Genomic DNA, 5,709 nt, shown 5'->3' on the forward strand with positions numbered 1-5,709 from the left:
CGCGCGGCGCAGGTGCACTATCTCACGACTGTGTTCATCTATCTATCTATCTATCTATCTATCTATCTATCTATCTATCTATCTATCTATCTATCTATCTATCTATCTATCTATCTATCTATCTATCTATCTATCTATCTATCTATCTATCTATCTATCTATCTATCTATCTATCTATCTATCTATCTATCTATCTATCTATCTATTCAGATGGTTGTTTCATTTCTAATATACGCATGAAAATTAAGTGTACGTGATCACTCCTACGCTCGTTTGACGCATCGAGTGATTTCAGTTTTAACCGCACTGTGTCGCAACAACAGGAAAATTAACACCATTATACTTCAGATATGATTTACTCTTTTGTAGCTTCCAGATTTCGTTTTTGTATCTACTGAACCCTCGCTATTATTTACGCATTCAATAATTTATTCTTCTTTAAGCCATGCTCTCTTTTTTTCTTCCATATTTTTTTTTTCAGGTTAACGGGCACCAGGTCGCTACAAGGCCAAGTACCGACGTAATTTGTCCTAGGCACCGTGTCTCTCATTAACTCCATTACAATAACGCCGGAGTGAATTTGTTTGTCCCCAATCACTAGTTGCAGGTATGCAAATCTTCTAGCAAATAAAAGCGCCCAGAACGCGTAACACTTAGAACTACGTCATGTGCAGCCATGATGAGAAAAAAAGCTTTTGTGTCGCATCCTAATTTGGGCTAGTTGGTGATAACTGAACGCAGGCATTTTTTAAACGAGCGCAAATCAACACTCGCACAAGGACCTAGCGGCCGTCCTCTCTTCGCGTCTCTTCCATGCGTGAGTCTTATTTTGCCTCCTTCCATGACTTACATCTCCCACTTCCGAATAGGAACCATACAGCGAGTTTGCAGATTCATAACAGAAAGCATATGCTTCCTCATGAATGCACATTTAGCGCTACCTTGGTCTTGCGTGCATTACAGCTTTGAACAACATACGTTCCTGGGATAAAAATTATTAAAGAAAGGCATATAGCTTTCGCCCCACCCCCTAGTCAGGCGGGGGGGGGGGGGGGGGGGGGAGGTCGCAAGGTCTGCCCCATACATTGACATAGTAGGGAAGGGGGGCACTGCGATGAGTCTTCGCACCCCCCCCCCCCCTGATAACCCTGCGCACGCCTATGCACAGGAGCCACGCATCTGTACACGAATGGACGTCTTGAACAATGTACGTAGAGCGTCATTTACTTTGCTGTGAGTCGCAGCGCGATCGAGCCAGCAAGCATTCTACCCATCAACCGTACGAGCGAATTTTGAAACCACAGCGTCTGCTGCATGAATAGGACACTTGTCAAGGAGCTCTCCTTCTGCAAAAATAAACTTTCAAGGCGTTCCTGGGTGTCGTTCTGCACATGCACGAGACTGAAGTGTCGTGAGCTATCCTTTCACCTTTTCCCAAAGGCCCAGTGAGGCGAAGAGCAAAGCAGGTATGTGGGCCTGCGGATGGGCAAGCCCGTAGCAGCGACCATGGTTGCATGCTCGAGATATTTTCGGCCAGATAAATGACTTCTGAAGAGAGCGCACATGGTGCCACGTGTTTCCTTAACTTAAGGGCAAAGTTTTTTTAAGACGTGCAGCCCCTAATTATTTTTTTTTTGGCAGAGTCGCCCACATCACCCCGGTTATAAATAATTTCCCCTTTACGTCACCAACAAAGACAGCTGTCGCTAGATCGGCACGCTTTCACATGGTCGCGAATAGCATATTTCAGCAGGCTCAATCAATCGATAAATGACAAAACTTCATTTTCCACTGAAGATGTGCGATAACTGGAAAAAAAGCCTGCAAAGTGCGGCTTGACTATGCTTCGCAACCCGACAGAATTCACCTGAAGTGAATCGTTGTGAACAGAAAATGTGCAGCGAGCAGAGAATGTAAAAAACGTGCACTAGGAGACACACGAATAGAGGAAGAATAAACGCTTCATGATCAGAGTCAGTAAGGGAGGGTGCCTGCTCATTCCAGGCAGTCATTGGCCTATGAGGAAAAAAAGAATTAAAGGGAAACGTAGACACGTTTACACCGAATAAGTAACGCCCTTTGTTAACACAGTCTCGGCCACATTGTCAGCAGACCTCTCAAAATGCGCACATCGTGTAATATATGAGAGGAGCTGCAGACTACGGATGGTTTGCGTAATGCCCGGTGTAGCAATAGCCACTGCCACGGCCATAAGCGATGACTATCTAAGCCATCGAAATAATTAAGCATGCGTAGGTGTCGTCTTATCGTTTCATGGGAGTAGTAGTATCTGTATTAAGCTTTGTATAAGGTATTTATAGATAAATAAAAGAAAAATATTGCAAACAAATCGATCGTTGGATTGCATGATGTTGCTTTTTTTTTTCAGTCTTATTTAAGTATTGCCTGCGCCATCGTATTTCTCAAATTTATTACAATTCTTAAAATTTTATTGTTCATTATTTCTTGCTATTTCTTACTTCGTACCTGGTTAGGTAGTTAATGTGTGCGCCCTAGGACGACATCGTATCGTATGCCTCCAAGTGGCCACACGAGCCAGAGAGCAATGCGCCCATCAATGCGAGTCTGCATGCTGGTTTCCACCGCCTCTCTCCCACACAGGCGCGCGCTCAATCTCAGCAAGGACACGAAATGGCTCTCGTCGCCTCTTAAACATTTCCTACCCACAATCCGGTCCGCCATCAAACATATTGGAAGTTTTCGAGGAGCAGCTCTTTCGGCAATGTCGGTTTTGGGGGCTGACCTACTGTGACCGCAGGCATTCAAACCGATGTCGTTACGTCATTCGGGCAGCTTGCATGCGGCTTGGCGTTCAGGAAACGGCGTATCTCGGCGTGCGAAGGACCCACGGTCGGCGCTGCTCTCGAAAACGTGCGACCTTCGCGCTAAGAGTGCTCGGGCGACTCACGTGCGCCGACCGCACGAGACATCTGGCGGCCTTGTCGTCGCTGTTCTACTGGGCAGGCAAACACCGGAAGCGACGAATCCTCGAGGGAGGTCAAAAACACGCCTAATGACCATTGTCGCTATCGAGCACCTGTACGCGCGTCATTCACCGATAAGCTACGCCGCCGCATGAATCATCTACCGTAGCCCGCACATAATATAAGAGAGAGAGAGGGAACTCCCTCCTGTGGGCGAAGTAAAAATACGTTTGGAGCAACACTTATTCGCAAACCTCAATTTATGCGTGCGAGCTTGCAGTAGGCATTCTGCAACTTCTACTGGGGCCGTATTTTGTCCGCTCGAAAAGAGCCGCGGGCAGAGCGCGCTCTTCGGAAAGGGTTCCGGCTGATAGCGTAACCATGTATTGACCTTCGCAGGTATACGACTGCACACATCGCGCACTGCCGTCACACCGCAAACAGCTGAAATGCGACAATGTGCATTCCGCGCAGGTCACGCGGGCTATAAAGATAAGAGCCTGAAAGTGTTCGAAACACGCTTAGCATATTATGCGAGCATAACGGAAAGCTTCCGTGGTCGTTCGCTCGTTGTATACGTGTATCGGCGCAAGGACCGATGAGAAATCACCGCTAAGTGTGCGTGTTTGTGAAGAGTCGTCATCATGCCATTCGCCCCACGGCGTTCATCTAATTGCGCCATTATGTGCGGTTCTCTTATAGCCCTTTTCAGCCTCATGCGAGCACTTTTGTCTTTTTGTGCATTTTTGAAAGCTGAGCAGACGTTCGCGAAGTACCCACTATGGGTCCGTAAGGCAACACCCTGTTGATGCACACTTTGTTGATGCTGTGGCTGATGACGATGACGATGGTGCTGAGTTATTGCGGAGCCCCTTGCAATGCATGGGTGGGAAGCTCTACAAGACGGTACGCTACCCTCCTAAAACGGTATCGTGCTAGGGAGTTCTTTGAAGCCTTTTTTTATCAGCCAAAGGAGCGAGCAGTGTGTAAGCGTGCTGGAATTACTAGAGAGAGAAGAGGGAGAAAGGAAAGACAGGGAGGTTAACCAGAAGCAGTCTCCGGTTTGCTACCCTGCACGTGGGAAGGGGAAAGGGGATGTAAAAGAATGAAAGAGAAGAAGAAGAGTTTGTGACGACAGCACGCAACAAAATACAACAACAACAACAAACAAAAAAAACGAAGTCATAATCGCAGTCCAGGAAAAGTCCACTACCTGACCTCACTTACTTCATGGAAATGTCACCTAATCTTTGTTCATGTCTGTTTTATTTTTTGTTTTTGTATGCCTATATTCTTGGTTTAGCTTCCACTAAATAATAAGTTGGCAGTCGGCGCCCGTCCTCCTATTTTCTTTGTCCCGTGTTTGCGCTGTTAATTCGTTCTTTGGGAAGCTCTGCACCACTCACTCGTCACGCATTTAACGTGGTGTGACACCTGATGTGATTCTGCGTTTCTGTCGCGCAATACTACTTCTAATAATGTGACTCCTCGTCCGACGTGACGCCTGTATACGGCCTTTTCCAGAGCAGTTTCAAGCACTGACGCGGCTCTGTGGTACAACACTTGGCTGCCACACCTGCCGGCTGGAACTGACTTTTACACAATTTTTATTGAGGTAACGCTGGTTCTAGCACCGCGCACCGCGTTTTCAAGGCCATCGTTTGATAGCCACTGTCTGTTCTTCTTGTGTCTTCGTTTTTAGCGCTGTTTTGTGGTCATGAAACTATACCAACAGGATACTAGACCCTTTTAAAGTATACTGGCTCGTCACGCCTGCATTGCATCTGGCGCTGCTGGTCATGGAAACGAATATGCATTTGTGACAGCAAATAAAACACTTCCTCCCTCCCTATGCCGCTAACCACAAGCAACACAATGAAGCTTCTGGCATTGGCCGCGTGTAAGCTGAACTCGCAAATGGAATGTGATGCGGCGAGTGAGTGATCGCAGTTGCCCCTCTTTCGGTTCGCCCTTGCGCGGTCGTCTTGCGGATTTAAATTTTATGGGCTCTGCAGAGGCATGCAGACACAATAAATCTATTTTCCGCAGCACGTTACAGTCTCTGGAACTCTTGAAGGCCTGCTTCGCACTTGGTAATGCTTTATATGTTATACAGACTTCCAGACTTCTTGCGAGGCTTAACGAGCCGCAGTGTTAGAGACATGCATTAAAATACCTTGATGTTCGCAATGAATTGCACTGCCCCCCCCCCCCCTTTCCCCAAACTTTCTGCACCTGTGTGCGTTCCCTTCCTATGTGTACTGTGGTTTTCGCGCTGTTATGCGGACGGACTAGAGTTCGCAAATCAAGCGGGGGGGGGGGGGGTGGCTTGCAGATGTTGGGCGACGAAAACATTAACATCAAACTAGCTCTGTTTTGTAGAGAGCGCTAACACCACTGCAGTCAGGGAAGCGAGAAGTGGCCCTTTTGGGACGCCTCAGAATATTGTTACGGTGAGATACGTTTATTTACAAATGATGGATGCGAGAGCCCGGGGATCGAGCAGATCACAGTTCGAGCCAACGTCGTTCCGCTCTTGCGCCCCTTCATCGTAGCAATATGAATCTTTACCAGGGCTCTCTAATGTGCCTCGTCAAGCAAAGTGCTCGTGTCGTTTCAACATCTCCTAGAAAACTTGTCCAGAAGATGTTAGTCATTTGCGTGTACGTGCATAGTACTAGTGCGTAATGCGGAGCCTTCCTTCCTATTCAGACGTTCATCCTTCGCTTGAAGGCGAGCGAGCGAGACACGTGGGTGGCGGGGC

This window comes from Rhipicephalus sanguineus, chromosome 4 (genome assembly GCF_013339695.2).
Source record: "Rhipicephalus sanguineus isolate Rsan-2018 chromosome 4, BIME_Rsan_1.4, whole genome shotgun sequence".
Lineage (NCBI taxonomy): Eukaryota > Metazoa > Arthropoda > Arachnida > Ixodida > Ixodidae > Rhipicephalus > Rhipicephalus sanguineus.